The following is an 18,155-nucleotide window of genomic DNA, read 5'->3' as shown; positions in this document are numbered from 1 at the left end:
TGGTATATCTCTCCATCTATTTGTATCATCTTTAATTTCTTTCATCAGTGTCTTATAATTTTCTGCATAGAGATCTTTTTTCTCCTTAGGTAGGTTTATTCCTAGATATTTTATTCTTTTTGTTGCAATGGTAAATGGGAGTGTTTTCTTAATTTAACTTTCAGATTTTTCATCATTAGTGTATAGGTATGCAAGAGATTTCTGTGCATTAATTTTGTATCCTGCTACTTTACCAAATTCATTGATTAGCTCTAGTAGTTTTCTGGTAGCATCTTTAGGATTCTGTATGTATAGTATCATGTCATCAGCAAACAGTGACAGCTTTACATCTTCTTTTCCGATTTGGATTCCTTTTATTTCTTCTCTGATTGCTGTGGCTAAAACTTCCGAAACTATGTTGAATAATAGTGGTGAGAGTGGGCAACCTTGTCTTGTTCCTGATTTTAGTGGAAATGTTTTCAGTTTTTCACCATCAGGATGATGTTGGCTGTTGGTTTGTCATATATGGCCTTTATTATGTTGAGGAAACTTCGCTCTATCCCTACTTTCTGGAGGGTTTTTTATCATAAATGGGTGTTGAATTTTGTCGAAAGCTTTCTCTGCATCTGTTCAGATGATCATATGGCTTTTCTCCTTCAATTTGTTAATATGGTGTATCACATTGATTGATTTGCGTATATTGAAGAAACCTTGCATTCCTGGGATAAACCCCACTTGATCATGGTGTATGATCCTTTTAATGGGCTGTTGGATTCTGTTTGCTAGTATTTTGTTGAGGATTTCTGCATCTCTGTTCATTAGTGATATTGGCCTGTAGTTGTATTTCTTTGTGACATCTTTGTCTGGTTTTGGTATCAGGGTGATGGTGGCCTCGTAGAATGAGTTTGGGAGTGTTCCTCCCTCTGCTATATTTTGGAAGAGTTTGAGAAGGATAGGTGTTTGTTTATCTCTAAATGTTTGAAAGAATTCGCCTGTGAAGCCATCTGGTCCTGGGCTTTTGTTTGTTGGAAGATTTTTAATCACAGTTTCAATTTCAGTGCTTGTGATTGGTCTGTTCATATTTTCTTCTTCCTGGTTCAGGCTCGGATGGTTGGGCATTTCTAAGGATTTGTCCATTTCTTCCAGGTTTTCCATTTTATTGGCATAGAGTTGCTTGTAGTAATCTCTCATGATCCTTTGTATTTCTGCAGTGTCAGTTGTTACTTCTCCTTTTTCATTTCTAATTCTATTGATTTGAGTCTTCTCCCTTTTTTTCTTGATGAGTCTGCTAATGGTTTATCAATTTTGTTTATCTTCTCAAAGAATCAGGTTTTAGTTTTATTGATCTTTGCTATTGTTTCCTTCATTTCTTTTTCATTTATTTCTTATATGATCTTTATGATTTCTTTCCTTCTGCTAACTTTTGGGGGGTTTTTTGTTCTTCTTTCTCTAATTGCTTTAGGTGCAAGGTTAGGTTGTTTATTTGAGATGTTTCTTGTTTCTTAAGGTAGGATTGTATTGCTATAAATGTCCCTCTTAGAACTGCTTTTGCTGCATCCCATAGGTTTTGGGTCATCTTGTCTCCATTGTCAATTTTTGATTTCCCCTTTGATTTCTTTAGTGATCTCTTGGTTATTAAGTAGTGTATTGTTTAGCCTCCATGTGTTTGTATTTTTTACAAATTTTTTCCTGTAATTGATGTCTAGTCTCATAGCATTGTGGTCGGAAAAGATACTTGATACGATTTCAACTTTCTTAAATTTACCAAGGCTTGACTTGTGACCCAAGATATGATCTATCCTGGAGAATGTTCCATGAGCACTTGAGAAAAATGTGTATTCTGTTGTTTTTGGGTGGAATGTCCTATAAATATCAACTAAGTCCATCTTGTTTAATGTATCATTTAAAGCTTGTGTTTCCTTATTTACTTTCATTTTGGATGATCTGTCCATTGGTGAAAGTGGGGTGTTAAAGTCCCCTACTATGATTGTGTTACTGTCGATTTCCCCTTTTATGGCTGTTAGTATTTGCCTTATGTATTGAGGTGCTCCTATGTTGGGTACATAAATATTTACAATTGTTATATCTTCTTCTTGGATTGATCCCTTGATCATTATGTAGTGTCCTTCTTTGTCTCTTGTAATAGTCTTTGTTTTAAAGTGTATTTTGTCTGATATGAGAATTGCTACTCCAGCTTTCTTTTGATTTCCATTTGCATGGAATATCTTTTTCCATCCCCTCGCTTTCAGTCTGTATGTGTCCCTAGGTCTGAAGTGGGTGTCTTGTAGACAGCATATATATGGGTCTTGTTTTTGTATCCATTCAGCAAGTCTGTGTCTTTTGGTTGGAACATTTAATCCATTTACATTTAAGGTAATTATCGATATGTATGTTCCTATTACCATTTTCTTAATTGTTTTGGGTTTGTTATTGTAGGTCTTTTTCTTCTCTTGTGTTTTCCACTTAGAGAAGTTCCTTTAGCATTTGTTGTAAAGCTGGTTTGGTGGTGCTTAATTCTCTTAGCTTTTGCTTCTCTTTAAAGGTTTTAATTTCTCTGTCAAATCTGAATGAGATCCTTGCTGGGTAGAGTAATCTTGTTTGTAGCTTTTTCTCCTCCATCGCTTTAAATATGTCCTGCCACTCCCTTGTGGTTTGCAGAGTTTCTGCTGAAAGATCAGCTGTTAACCTTATGGGGATTCCCTTGTGTGTTATTTGTTGTTTTTCCCTTGCTGCTTTTAAAGTTTTTTTTTGTATTTAATTTTTGATAGTTTAATATGTGTTTTGATGTGTTTCTCCTTCGATTTATCCTTTATGGGACTCTCTGTGCTTCCTGGACTTGATTAACTATTTCCATTCCCATATTAGGGAATTTTTCAACTATAATCTCGAAATATTTTCTCAGTCCCTTTCTTTTTCTCTTATTCTTCTGGGACCCCTCTAATTCGAATGTTGGTGCATTTAATGTTGTCCCAGAGGTTTCTGAGACTGTCCTCAATTCTTTTCATTCTTTTTTCTTTATCCTGCTCTTCAGTAGTTATTTACACTCTTTTATCTTCCAGGTCACTTACCCTTTCTTCTGCCTCAGTTATTCTGCTATTGATCCCTTCCAGAGAATTTTAAATTTCATTTATTATGCTGCTCATCTTTGTTTGTTTGCTCTTTATTTCTTCTAGGTCCTTGTTAAACGTTTCTTGTATTTTCTCCATTCTATTTCCAAGATTTTGGATCATCTTTACTATCATTATTATGAATTCATTTTCAGGTAGACTGCTTATTTCCTCTTCATTTGTTAGATCTGGTGGGTTTTTGCCTTGCTCCTTCATCTGCTTTGTGTTTCTCTGTCTTCTCATTTTGCTCAACTTACTGTACTTTGGGTCTCCTTTTCACAGGCTGCTGGTTCATAGTCCCCGTTGTTTTTGGTGTCTGTCCCCAGTGGCTAAGGTTGGTTCAGTGGGTTGTGTAGGCTTCCTGGTGGAGGGGACTAGTGCCTGTGTTCTGGTGGATGAGGCTGGATCTTGTCTTTCTGGTGGGCAGGTCCATGTCTGTTGGTGTGTTTTGGGGTGTCTGTGGCCTTATTATGATTTTAGGCAGCGTCTCTGCTAATGGATGGGGTTGTGTTCCTGTCTTTGTAGTTGTTTGGCATAGGATGTCCTGCACTGTAGCTTGCTGGTCGTTGAGTGAAGCTGTGTCTTGGCATTGAGATGGAGATCTCTGGGAGATTTTCTCCGTTTGATATTACGTGGAGCTGGGAGGTCTCTTGTGGACCAGTGTCCTGAACTTGGCTCTCCCACCTCAGAGGCACAGCCCTGACACCTGGCTGGAGCACCAAGAGCCTGTCATTGACATGGCTCAGAATAAAAGGGAGAAAAAAAAGAAAGAAAGAAGATAAAATAAAATAAAGTTATTAAAATAAAAACTAATTGTGAAAATAAACATTTTTTTTTTTTTAATTTTTTATTTATTATTTATTTTATTATTTATTTTTGGCTGTGTTGGGTCTTCGTTGCTGTGCGAGGGCTTTCTCCAGTTGCGGCGAGCGGGGGCCACTCTTCATCGCGGTGCGCGGGCCTGTCACTATCGCGGCCTCTCCCGTTGCAGAGCACAGGCTCCAGACGCGCAGGCTCAGCAGTTGTGGCTCACGGGCCCAGTTGCTGCTCCGCGGCATGTGGGATCTTCCCAGACCAGGGCTCGAACCTGTGTCCCCTGCATTGGCAGGGAGATTCTCAACCACTGCGCCACCAGGGAAGCCCAACATTTTTTTAAGTAATAAAAAAAAGAAAGAAAGAAGAGAGCAACCAAACCAAAAAACAAATCCACCAATGATAACAAGTGCTAAAAGCTATACTACAAAAACAAAAATGGACAGACAGAACCCTAGGACAAATGGTAAAAGCAAAGCTATACAGACAAAATCACACACAGAAGCATACACATACACACTCACAAAAAGCGAAAAAGGGAAAAATATATATATATCGTTGCTCCCAATGTCCACCGCCTCAATTTGGGATGATTCGTTGTCTATTCAGGTATTTCACAGATGCAGGGTACATCAACTTGTTTGTGGAGATTTAATCCACTGCTCCTGAGGCTTCTGGGAGAAATTTCCCTTTCTCTTCTTTGTTCGTACAGCTCCTGGGGTTCAGCTTTGGATTTGGATCCACCTCTGTGTGTAGCTCGCCTGAAGGCATCTGTTCTTTGCTCAGACAGGACGGGGTTAAAGGAGCAGCTGATTTGCAGGCTCTTGCTCACTCAGGCCGGGGGGAGGGACGGGTACGGAGTGCGGGGAAAGCCTATGGCAGCAGAGACTGGCATGACGTTGCATCAGCCTGAGGCGCCCCTTGTTTTCTCCCGGGGAAGTTGTCCCTCGATCATGGAACCCTGGCAGTGGCGGGCTGCACAGGGTCCCAGGATGGGAGGTGTGGATAGTGACCTGTGCTTGCACTCAGGCTTCTTGGTGGCGGCAGCAGCAGCCTTAGCATCTCATGCCCATCTCTGGGGTCCGCGTTGATAGCCGCAGCTTGCGCCTGTCTCTGGAGCTCCTTTAAGCAGCGCTTTTAATCCCCTCTCCTCACGTACCAGGAAACAAAGAGGCAAGAAAAAGTCTCTTCTCTCTTCGGCAGCTCCAGACTTTTTCCTGGACTACCTCCCAGGTAGCCATGGTGCATTAGCCCCCTTCAAGCTGTGTTCACGCAGCCAGTCCCAGTCATTTCCCTGGGGTCTGAACTCCAAAGCCCGAGCCTAAGCTCCCAGCTCCCACCCGTACCGGTGGTTGAGCAGACAAGCCTCTCGGGCTGGTGAGTGCTGGTCAGCACCGATCCTCCATGTGGGAATCTTTCTGCTTTGCCCTCTGCACCCCTGTGGCTGCGCTCTCCTCTGTGGCTCCTAAGCTCCCCCCCTCCGCCACCCACAGTCTCTGCCCGCGAAGGGGCTTCCTAGTGTGTGGAAACCTTTCCTTCTTCACAGCTCCCTCCCACTGGTGCAGGTCCCGTCCCTATTCTTTGTCTCTGTTTTTTCTTTTTTCTTTTGCCCTACCCAGATACGTGTGGGGAGTTTCTTGCCTCTTGGGAGGTCTGAGGTCTTCTGCCAGTGTTCAGTAGGTGTTCTGTAGGAGTTGTTCCACATGTAGATGTATTTCTGATGTATTTGTGGGGAGGAAGGTGATCTCCACATCTTACTCTTCCGCCACCTTGAAGCCTCCTTCGACTTGTATGTATCTTCCTTACGTGCACTTCTTCCTAATGGGGTATTCCACCTAAAACTTATAAGAAGCTGGACTGCATCATGGAGCACACCAATCTTTACTACAGATTCAACCAGAAAGTTCAGATGAAAATGACAGGTATTATCAAGTTTGACATAAATGTGTATAATCCTTGAATCTCATTCACTTTCACGTGGCTGTAGGTAGGAGGCCTCAGTTCGTTGCCACATGGATCTCTCTTTAGGGCTGCTTGAGTGTCCTCATGACATGGCAGCTGGCTTACCGCAGGATGAGTGATCCAGCCCACGGTCCCCAGGACTGTCATGGCTTTGGCTGCTGGAGCCCCTCCAGAGCCGGCAGCCTCAGTGAGGCCGCCCTCCCCTCAGGCTCTGGGGCAGTTTAGCGACGGTGGAGGGAAGAGACCCCGAGCCAGGAGTTCCAGCTCTGTGGAAACGTGGGCTCCATTCTGGGCACAGGGGGTCGATCATATGGTTTTTATTCTTCATTTTGTTAATATGGTGTATCACATTAATTGATTTGTGTAAATTGAAGAATCCCTGCATCCCTGGAATAAATCCCACTTGATCATGGTGTATGATGCTTTTAATGTGTTGTTGGATTTGGTGTGCTAGTATTTTGTTGAGGCTTTTTGTGTCTGTGTTCATCAGTGATATTGGCTTGTAATTTTTTTTGTGATATCTTTGTCTGGTTTTGGTATCAGGGTGATGGTGGCTTTGTAGAGTGAGTTTAGGAGTGTTCCTCTCTCTGCAGTTTTTTGGAAGAGCTTGAGAAGGATAGGTGTTATCCCTTCTCTAAATGGTTTTTAGAATTTGCCTGTGAAGCCATCTGGTCCTGAATTTTTGTTTGTTGGAATATTTTTAATCACAGTTTCAATTTCAGTGCTTGTGATTGGTCTGTTCATATTTTCTATTTCTTCCTGGTTCAGTCTTGGAATGTTGTACCTTTCTAAGGATTTGTCCATTTCTTCTAGGTGGTCCATTTTATTGACATATTGTTGCTTGTAGTAGTCTCTTATGATCATTTGTATTTCTGCGGTGTCCATTGTAAGTTCTCCTTTTTCATTTCTAATTTTATTGATTTGAGTCCTCTCCCATTTTTTCTTGATTGGTCTGGCTAAAGGTTTATCAATTTTTTTAATCTTTTCAAAGAACCAATCTTTAGTTTTATTGATCTTTTCTATTTTTTTCATTTCTATTCCATTTATTTCTGCTCTGATCTTTATGATTTCTTTCCTTCTACTAGCTTTGGGTTTTGCTTGTTGTTCTTTCTCTAATTGCTTTAGGTGTAAGATTAGGTTGTTTATTTGAGATATTTCTTGTTTCTTGAGGTAGGATTGTATTGCTGTAAATTTCCCTCTTAGTACTGATTTTGCTGCAACCCATAGGTTTTGGGTAGTTGTGTTTTCGTCATTTTTTTCTAGGTATTTTTTGATTTCCTGTTTGGTTTCTTCAGTGATCTCTTGGTTATTTAGAAACATTTTGTTTAGCTTCCATGTGTTTGTGGTTTTATTCAGATTTTTTTTCTGTAATTGATTTCTAATCTCATAGCATTGTGGACAGAAAAGATTCTTGATACAATTTCAAGTTTCATAAATTTACTGAGGCTTGATTTGTGGCCCAAGATGTGATCTATCCTGGAGAATGCTCCATGTGCATTTGAGAAGAAAATGTATTCTACTACTTTCTGGTGGAATGTCCTATAAATATCAATTAAGTCCACCTGGTCTAATGTGTCATTTGAGGTTTCTGTTTCCTTATTAATTTTCCATCTGGATGATCTATCCATTGGTGTAAGTGGGGTGTTAAAAGTTCCCCCCTATTATTGAGTTATGTCGATTTCCCCTTTTATGGCTGTTAGCATTTGCCTTATGTATTGTGGTGCTCCTATGCTGGGTGCATAAATATTTACAATTGTTATATCTTCTTCTTGGATTGATCCCTTGATCATTATGTAGTGTCCTTCCCTGTATCTTGTAACAGTCTTTATTTAAATCTATTTTGTCTCATATGCGTATTGTTACTCCAGCTTTCTTTTGATTTCCATTTGCATGGAATACCTTTTTCCATCCCCTCACTTTCAGTCTGTATGTGTCTCTATGTCTGACGCGGATCTCTTGCAGACAGCATATATATGGGTCTTGTTTTTGTATCCATTCAGCCAGTCTGTGTCTTTTGGTTGGAGCATTTAATCCACTTACATTTAAAGTAATTATAGATATGTATGTTCCTAGTACCATTTTCTTAATTGTTTTGGGTTTGTTTTTGTAGGTCTTTTTTCTTCTCTTGTGTTTCTTGCTTAGAGAAATTCCTTCAGCATTTGTTGTAAAGCTGGTTTTGTGGTGCTGAAATTCTCTTAGCTTTTGCTTGTCTGTAAAGCTTTTGACTTCTCTAGAAAAATGGTGCAGATGAACCGGTTTGCAAGGCAGAAAGAGACACAGATGTAGCGATCAAACGTATGGACACCAAGGAAGAAAGCGGGGGGGGGGGGGGTGGTGGGATGAATTGGGAGATTGGGATTGACATATATACACTAACATGTATAAAATAGATAACTACTAAGAACCTGCTGTATAAAAAAATAAATAAAAATTTTTTAAAAAGCCTTTGATTTCTTTGTCAAATCTGAACGAGATCCTTGCTGGTTAAAGTAATCTTTGTTGTAGGTTTTTCCCTTTCATCACTTTAAATATATCCTGCCACTCTCTTCTGGCCTGCATAGTTTCTCCTGAAAAATCAGCTAATGACCTTATGGGGATTCCCTTGTAAGTCATTTGTTGCTTTTCTCTTGCTGCTTTTAATAGTTTTTACTTGTATTTAATTTTTGTTAGTTTGATTAATATGTGTCTCAGCGTGTTTTCCTTGGGTTGATCCTGTGTGGGAGTCTTTGTGCTCCCTGGACTTGGGTGGCTATATCCTTTACCATTTTAAGGAAGTTTTCAACTATAATCTCTTCAAATATTTTCTTAGACCCTTTCTCTTCTTCTTCTGGGACCCATATAATTTGAATGTTGGTGCATTAACTGTTGTCCCCAAGGTCTCTGAGACTGTCCTCATTTTTTTCATTATTTTTTCTTTATTCTGCTCTGCAGCAGTTATTTCCACCATTCTATCTTCCAGCTCACTTATCTGTTCTTCTGCCTCAGTTATTCTTCTATTTATTCCTTTTAGTGTGTTTTTAATTTCAGTTATTGTATTGTCCATCATTGTTTGTTCTTTAGTTTTTCTAGGTTCTTGTTAAACATTTCTTGTACTTTCTCAATCTGTGCCTCCATTCTATTTCCAAGATATTGGATCATCTTTACTATCATTACTCTGAATTCTTTTTCACATAGAATGCCTAGTTCCTCTTCATTTATTTGGTCTTAATTCTTTTTCAAGTAGAATGCCTAGTTCCTCTTCATTTATTTGGTCTTGTGGGTTTTACCTTGCTCCTTCATCTGCAACATATTCTGTCTTCTCATTTTGTCTCACTTACTGTGTTTGAGGTCTCCTTCCCACAGGCTGCAGGGTCATTGTTCCTCTTTCATCTGGTGTCTGTCCCTGGTGGGTGAGATTGGTCCAGTGGCTTGTGTAGGCATCCTGGTGGGAGGTACTGGTGCCTGCGCTCTGGTGGGTGGAGTTGGAACTTGTCCTTCTGATGGGCAGGGCCATGTCAGGTGGCGTGTTTTAAGGTGTCTGTGAGCTTAGTATGACTTTAGGCAGCCTGTCTCTGATGGGTGCATTTGTGTTCCTGTCTTGCTTGTTGTTTGGTGTAAGGCATCCAGCACTGGAACCAGCAGGCAGTTGGGTGGCGCTGAGTCTTGGAGTCGAGATGGAGACTTCCTGGGGGGCTCTTGCTGATTAGTATTCTCTGGGCCCAGGAATTCTCTGGCAGTCCAGCATCCTGGACTTGGCACTCCCACCCCAGAGGCTCAGGCCCGACCCCAAGCTGGGGAACCAAGACCCTGAAAGCCACACAGTGAGACAAAAAAAAAAAATAAGGTGGGGGGAAGGAGGACAAACAGACTAACAGAACCCAAGACAAATAGTGAAGACACAAACAGTAACAACAACAGCTTAAAAAAAAAGAAGAAAATGAACAAATAAAACCAAAGACAAATGGTAAAAGCAAAACCAAACAAAAACAAACTAACAAAGAAACACACACACATACAAAAAACAGAAACAAAAACAAGGAAAACAAAAAACAAGAGAACAACCAAATAAAAGAACCCCAAAATGAAATTGAACAATTAAAAACAAAACAAAAACAAAAAAGAAACAACAAAAGCAGAATGTGAACTAAAAAAAAAGCAAAAAATAAATAAAAGAAATGCACAAAAACGATCAAAAAAGATAAAAACAAAACATAACAAGGAAAAACAGAAATCACTGAAAAAGTAAAGTAAAAATAGAAAACTTAAAAGAATAAATATTAAAATTTTTTTTTAAATTAAAAAAATAGAAAAATAAACAGAACAAAACAAAACATAAAAAAAATAATAGTAGTAATAATATTTTTCTGGAGTCTCAGTTTTGAGTGGCCTTGCCCCCATTGTGAGTCACAGCTAACCTCCACTTCCCCAGGAGGCCCTGCAATACCTCTAGGTACGTCTCTGGACCCACTGTGGGCACTGTGGGGGCAGCTCAGACTCTGACCTGGCCCAACTCTCACATGTACTTGCCCTCACAGACCAGTTTCAGTTGTGGGAACACTCGTTGTCCATTCAGATATTCCATATATGCAGAGTTTTCCAAGCCGATCACGGGGATTTAATCTGTGGCTTGTGCAGCTGCATGGAAAGATTTTTGTTCCTCTTCCTTAGTTGCCCCACCCCTGGGGCTCAGCTGTGGTTTTAGCCCCACCTCTGCATGTGGGCCACCTACAGGGGTCTGCTCCCAAAGCTGCCCTGGAGTACTCAGGTCTGCCCCAGTAAGGACAGGGTGCGGAGGTGGCACGGCTGCGGGGTCATGGGAGCCCCAGTGGTGACAGGTGTGGGGGGGGGGTGGTCAGCCGCTGCGAGAGATCCAGTCCCACTGTTGAGGAGGTGCATGGGGAAGCCAGTGGCCACAGGCATGAGAGACCTGGCCCCAGTGGGAGCCTTTCCTAGTGCCCAGCAGCCATTGTGAGAGGATCAATCCTAGCAGTAGCCTTTCTTAGTGCCGGCAGCAGACGTGCGAGGGCCAGCCTTGGTGGGGACCTTACTTAGTGCCAGTGGCAGGCACGAGAAGGTCAGCCCCGGTAGGGACTTTTCTTAATGCCTGGCAGCAGGCACGTGTGTGCCAGCCTTGGTGGGGACCTTTCTTAGTCTGTTTGTAGACTTTTTGATGATAGCCATTTTTACAGGTGTGAGGCGATTTCTCATTGCAGCTTTGATTTGCTTTTCTCTGATTGGTGATTTGAACACCTTTTCATGTACCTGTTAGCCATCTATATGTCTTCTTTAGAAAAATGTCTATTCAAACCTCTGCTCATTTTTAAATTGGGGTTTTTTGCTGTTGAATTGTATGAGCTCTTTATATAGTTTGGATGTTAATCCCTTATGAGATACATGATTTGCAACTATTTTCTACCATTTGGTAGGTTGCCTTTTCATTTTGTTGATGGTTTCCTTTGCTGTGCAGAAGCTTTTTAGTTTTTTAGTTTTGTGTAGTCCCATATGTTTGTTTTTGCTTTTGTTGCATTTGGTTTTGGTGTTAGACCTGAAAAAAATCTTTGCCAAGACTGATGTCAAGGAGATTACCACCTGGTTTTCTTCTCCTAGGGATTTCATGGTTTCAGGTTTTACATTCAAGTCTTTAATCAATTTTGAGTGAATGTTTGTGGTGTAAGATAGTTGTCCAGTTTCATTCTTTCATATGTGGTTGTCCAGTTTTCCCAACAATATTGAAGAGACTGTCCTCTTCCTATTGTTTATTCTTGGTTCCTTTGATATATGCATATGATATATGCATAAGTTTATTTATGGGATCTCTATACTGTTGATTTCTGTGTTTGTTTTTAGGGCATTCCATACTGTTTTGATTACTATAGCTTTGTAATACAGTTTGCAATCAAGGCATGTGATACCTCCAGCTTTGTTCTTTTTTCTCATAATTGCTTTGGCTATTCAGGGTTGCAATTTATTTTTTATATTGATCTTGTATGAAACAATCTTGTCAGATTCACTTATGATTAATGGCTTTTCTGAAATTCTTTTACACTTTCTATGTAAAAATTATGTTCTCTGTTAATAATGACTTTTTATACATTTAAATTCTTATAAAACTCTCTCTCCATTATACCTTGTTTCAATAACTAGGACATCCAGAGCAGGTTGACTAGAACTGATAATGATGGTCATTCTATTTTTTCATTAAGGGGAAGAATTTTAGTAATCCACAGTTAGTTATCAGTAATGATAATGGTAGATGTAGGTATTTTTGAAGGTATTTTTTTGGCCACTAATTATCTTTTTTCTTTTTACTTTGCTAAGTGTTTTTATTTTATTCCATAAACAAATGATGACATTTTACCAAATGCTTTTTCTGCATCTGCTGTGAAAACCATGTTTTTTCTTTTTTCTGTTCATTTTATGAATTATGTATTTTCACAAATACCATTCTCATAGCTCTTTTTTTTTTTTTTTTTTTAACTCAGATGTGTTTGATTTCTTTATCTCATGTATTGGCTTCCTTGGAATTGATTGTTATTTTATTGGTTTTCCTTTTATGAAATTTAGTTTATATGGTTGTATTTGTTTTTTATTGCTTCCATAACAAATTACCCTAAATTTAGTACCTAGACAAATAAATTTATTATCTTATAGTTCTGCAGGTCAAGTTCAACACAAGTCTCACTGGGCTAAAATCAAGGTTTTGGCTGTGTTCTGTTTACTTTAGGAGAGATTCTGTTTCTTTACCTTTTCCAGCTTCTAGAGGCCTCTGCATTTCTTGATTCATTATTCCCACCACTCCCATTAAAGCCAGCATCAGCTGGTAGAGTCCTTTACACATCACATATGTCTGATCAACAGAGATGTGATTGCATCTTTTTGACTCTGACCTGACCTGGCTTACCTGGGGAAAGTCCTCCACTTTTAAGGACTCTGTGATTAGGTTGAACCTACCCAGATTATCAAGGATAATCTCCCCATCACAAAATCTTTTACCTTGACATCTTCAAAGTTTCTTTCTTAACTTAAGGTAAAATATTCACAATTTCCAGGTATTAGGATGTGGACAACTTTGGGAGTGGAGGGAATTATTCTTCCTACTATGTGGTTAATCTACAGTTCTCTCTGAACATTATTGCCATAAAGTAGTCTAAAACCAATTATTACTTACATATTTCCCCAGGAATGCTAGAAACTTAGAACACTTTAGATGCACTTACTCCTCCAGACTTTTAAGTTTTCAATACTGTGAATTTTAATTCTCCCCTGGATATTACCAGCTTATTTGTTTTCATTTGTTTATAATCAATATTAATTTATATTTATTTATATATTTCCATTTCATTCATACCTTCTTGTATTTCCTGCTTCCCTCTAAAATCATTCATCTTCTTTTTAAAATTTCCTTTTATATTTTATATAATGCAGTTTTGGTGGCCCCAAGTTATTTCAGCTTTCATTTTTATGAAAACAGCTTTGCTTCTGTGTGTTTTGTTGTATTTGTGATGTATTTTTTATTTGGGGTTACTTATTATGCAGCAGTAGTAACTGGAACACACTCTGGTGTTTCATTTATTCCTTTAATAAAGAAGCTGTTTTCTACATCCAGAGATAGCAAACTATTGCTGCTGGTCAAATCTAGCCTGCCATCTGTATGTTGTTTTTTAAATATACTTAGAGAAGTTTTAGGTTAACAGCAGAACTGAGCGGAGGCAGAAACATTTCCCATATCATATACTCCCTCTCCACACATATGCCAAGCCTCCCACACTATCGAAATGTCTTACATTTATTAAAATAAATGAACGCACATAGATAACATCATTATCACCCAACATCCATAGTTTACATTAGGGTTCACTCTTGGTGTTGTACGTTCTGTGGTTTTTGACACATGTATGACATGCATCTATCACTAAAGCATCATACAGAGTAGTTTCAGTGCCCTAAAAATCCTCTGTATGCCACCTATTTATCCTTTCTTCCCCCCTCCCCCTGGCAAACACTGATCCTTTTACTATCTCCATAGTTTTGCTTTTCCCAGAATGTCATATAATTGGAATCATACAGCTTGTAGCCTTTCGGATTGGTTTATTTCACTTAGTAATATGCATTTAAGATTTCTCCATGTCTTTTCATGACTTGATAGCTCCTTGCTTATTAGTGCTGAATGCTATCCCATTGTCTGGATGTACCACAGTTTATTTGTCCACTCACTTACTGAAGGGCATCTTACTCCCAAGATTTATCAATTATGAATAAAGCTGCTATAAACATCCATGTGCAAGTTTTGTGTGAATATAACTTTCCAATTCATTTGAATAAATACCAAGTGAAATTGCCACATCCTATAGTTAGTTTTGTAAGAAATTGTCAAATTGTCTTCCAAAGTAGCTGTACCATTTTGCATTCCCACCAACAGTAAATGAGTGTTTCTGTTGTTTCACATCCTCACCAGCATTTGGTGTTGTCATTGTTCTGGATTTTGACCATTCTAATAAGTGAGTATATCAACATCGTGTTAACTTGTATTTCCCCAATGATATATGATGTTGAGCATGTGCTTATTTTCATATGCTTATTTTCTATCTATACATCATCTTTGGTGAGATGTCTGTTCAGGTCTTTTGCTTATTTTTAATCAACTGTTTTCTTATTGTTGAGTTTTAAGTGTTCTTTGTATATTTTGGATAACAGTCCTGTATCAAGTATTTTGCAAATATTTCTACTCTAGTCTATGGTTTGTATTTTATAGAGAAGTTATTAATTTTAATGAATTCCAGCTCATCAGTTCTCTAATGGATTATGTCTTCCATGCTGTATCTAAAGAGTCATCATATGCAAAGTCATCTAGGGTTTCTCCTATGTTATCTTCTGGGAGGTTTATAATTTTGTGTTTTACATTTAGGTCTGTGATCCATACTGAGTTAAAATTTTAAAGGGTTATAAGTTCTACATCTAGATTTTTTTTTTTTTTTTGGCATGTGAATGTCTAGTTATTTCAGCACCATTTGTCGAATATTACTAGGGATGTAACGTACACCATGGTAAATATAGACACCTTATCTCTGTTCTTCAGGCAGTAGAGGCTGCAGAGTAATCAGCAAGTACAGAGGCACACAGTTTCTCCTAATTTTACGGCTAATCCTTTTGTGATAATAGCCTGAATAATTTCCTTCATTTATGCTGCTCTGAGTGCTTAGGAGCCTAATGCTTCTCAGCTGAATACTATACAGAGAAAACAATGCCTGAAACTTCAGAAAAAATAAAACTGCCACCTCAAATTTGCTTTTATGTCCCTTAAACTCATTTTCCCTATAGTATTTGAACTATGTAATGTAGGTGATAAAGTAGTCAAAGAGTTAGTTTATACAGTAAATGGAAAATTCTTAAAAAGGTCAATATTTTTAAAAATTATGTATAAGGGTAGAATGAGAACATGAATAGCTTTGTGCCTGAGGGGGGAGATGAGCTTGACCATAGACGTATACAGGCTAGACCAGGAGTTCGAGTTAAGGCATGGAATTTCTGCAGACCATTTTATTTTTTTATACAACATTATCAAAACTCCCCCTAAAACACAACAACAACAAAAGTCCTGAAATATCAGTATTCACATACTTCAAAATCAGAGGATTTCCTTTTGTACAAAGCATAAAATACCTATGGAATAACAGTTTCAAAAAGAAGCTCAGATTTTAATCACAAAACCTAAACTGAAAACAAAACGTTACTTTGCTGGTTAGTCATAATGAAATTAGTATGTCTAGTATGAAAATTCTGTAGCAGGGCATTATTTTCACTAAAAATTCATAGCTTAGTAGAGGTTTAGTTATATAACATTAGGTTGTTTATCCAGAAAAATAATTTTTACATAATAACAATGAGAAATAGTAGTTTGGGTTTTTTGGGGTTGCTTTGTTTTTGTCCCCTGAAAGCTTTGTTTTACTTTTTTATTCCCATTTTATATCCTCAGTGTGAATGGGTTTTTAACCTACTGTAAAGAATTATCTTCTGTTTAGTAAATCAAGCTGAATTTTGGTTGTCCAGTGTAGCAGGCAAAATATTAAAAATGTAAAAGATTACCTAATTTATTTATTTGTTTATTCAGATGTTTAAAACATTATGTGCTGGCACTGTATTAAATAGTATGGCTATTACATAATAAATAATATGGTCTGCATACCTGCTCTCACAAAACATACTGTATCTCATATCTAGATATTTTAGCCATCCATCTACCTAGGAAATAAGTTTTTTTTAAATTTATATACACATATTTTTGATGCTATTGTTGTGACCTCAAAGATTAACATGCTTATTCTACACAGTAATGATTTCTGAGTACATTATATTTCCTTCAAACTCTGCTTTTTTTCCTGTAAGGATTAAGATTATATTTCAAAAGCATGCTTTTAAAAGACAATGCAATCATACATATATACAAAATAAATCACTGATTTTTATAAAATTTTATTTATCCAGCATGTTAGGGTATCTCTGCCAGCTTTTATAGCCAACAGTCCCGCATCTCACAGCGCACACAACGCAGGGTTATTTCTTGCTCACATAACAATCTGACGTACATCAGATTTCTCTTGAGGACTTTCTTCTACATAATTTGGTCATCCAAGATCATTCCAGTTTGTGACTCTCCATCCTTCAGGCCTTCCTCAGGGTCCTCCCCAGGCCTTCCTCAGGGTCCTGCACAGGGTCCTCTGTATTGAGGGCGCTGAAACAACAGTCTGTGCAGGGATTTTAAGGCATGTGTAGACTCGGCCACATAGCCCCCACTGAACTGTAAGGAAACCGGACGCTGACATTTATTGTGTGTCCAGGAATGATGAATCAGTCTCTGTCATACCTGAGACACTCTGTGGCAAGAATTATGTATGGTCATCTTTATAAATCAACCCCTTTGTGAAAAAAAATTGTTAGGAATTTGAAATTCAATGTATAAATCGAATATTTTGTGACAAGATTTTATTTTGAAATACTTGTAACTGTCTCATAGAATTTTTTTAAATATTTTCATGTATTTTATTTTTTAAAACACATAATTTTGCAAGCTAGCAGTAAAATATTGTCAATATTTTACTGATTAGCACTGTATGCCTTTAAAGCTAACTGGAACATTGTTTCATTGTAAATGATCGTAAAGTAAAATGATCATTTCAAATGCCAAATTAGTCTCAAGTAACATATGAACCATTAATTATTATCTTTGGCTTTATGCACAAAGATGTATTTCAAAGATGACCTTAATATTAGTATGTTTTGTCAATCTAACACATCAAAGTACCACATTTTAAAGCAATTTTTACTCTCTGAAATTATTATATAATTTAAAGAGGCATATCAGAAAGTTGAGAAATCAGCTATAAAAACAAAAGATACTGCATAACTTAGAGTCTCTTATTTTTTAGAAGAATGAGGAAAATAATGAAAAATTTCATGGTACAAGTATCAGTACACATATGGTTTAGTGTATGTCAGTATTCTCATGCTTTACTTATGAGTTTGACCTTACCAAAAAGCCATCAAAATGTCCAGGATAATTAATTCACAGGGACAGCTAGAAGCCTGAAACAAAATTTCTCAGGGCAAAAGATTCCAAGCCATTCATATAATTTTAAATGGAAACCTAGACATTTAACTCCTATTTTTGTTTTCATCTGAAAAACCTTTTGAAAATATGGAAAAATATTTAAACCCAATTTTCCCCATACATTAAAAAAAAGGGGGGGATTTTTCATTTCCTGTTTTCAAATAAGAGCATTCTTCAGAGCTATGGGGTAAGTTCTAAGCTACAATCCACTGCTTATTAGCATGCCTGTTTTGTATACCAGTAGAATCAAGTCCAGTTTTGCCATTTGTGGCTAACTATGACAAGAAACAAGAGCATGTGTTTGCCATAAACAGCTCTGCTAACAGCAAACTGCTCATATTGAACAGATCAAATTCTCTATAAGGACCACAGCCAAATCCCACTACTAATGTTTGACTGCTATATCATTTTTTTTCCAATTTGCGAACTATATTAAAAAATAGTAGCTGAAATGAAAGTTCCTAAACATGAGAAATATTATTACACTTTTTAAGGACAACATTTTACAAATTATTTTCATTATGACCAAATACACAATAAGAGGTTCCTACTTCTTCTACTACTCAACTACTTAGAAATGTAACGTGAATTAAAAAATAACTACCCTAATTTATCCAGAGAACAGATCAGATATTGAAGAGGATTTTTGTCAAAGTGCAAAAAAATAATTCTTGATCATCATATTAACACATAAGGAAATAAACTAAAGT

This window comes from Balaenoptera musculus, chromosome 5, assembly GCF_009873245.2.
Source record: "Balaenoptera musculus isolate JJ_BM4_2016_0621 chromosome 5, mBalMus1.pri.v3, whole genome shotgun sequence".
Lineage (NCBI taxonomy): Eukaryota > Metazoa > Chordata > Mammalia > Artiodactyla > Balaenopteridae > Balaenoptera > Balaenoptera musculus.
The sequence above is the reverse complement of the archived record's forward strand: the minus strand, read 5'-3'. Positions refer to the sequence as shown.